Genomic DNA, 233 nt, shown 5'->3' with positions numbered 1-233 from the left:
TGTGCTTGTTTAATGTTTTAGTTTTATACTTGTTTCAAAATTTCATTTCCTAGAAATTCTTTTAATGATTTATATGTGTAGAAATCTCCTAATATTCAGACCAGGTGAAGTAAAAATTGGAGAAGGCATGCAGAAATTTCAAAATGATAAAGATGCCTACAATACTGAGGTATGATTTATATTTATAGTATTTTCTTTCCACCTTTATTTCATATTTAAAAATTTAAGTTTGG

Source organism: Phalaenopsis equestris, unplaced genomic scaffold, assembly GCF_001263595.1.
Source record: "Phalaenopsis equestris unplaced genomic scaffold, ASM126359v1 Scaffold001364, whole genome shotgun sequence".
Taxonomy (NCBI): Eukaryota; Viridiplantae; Streptophyta; class Magnoliopsida; order Asparagales; family Orchidaceae; genus Phalaenopsis; species Phalaenopsis equestris.
Note: the sequence above shows the minus strand (reverse complement) of the source record.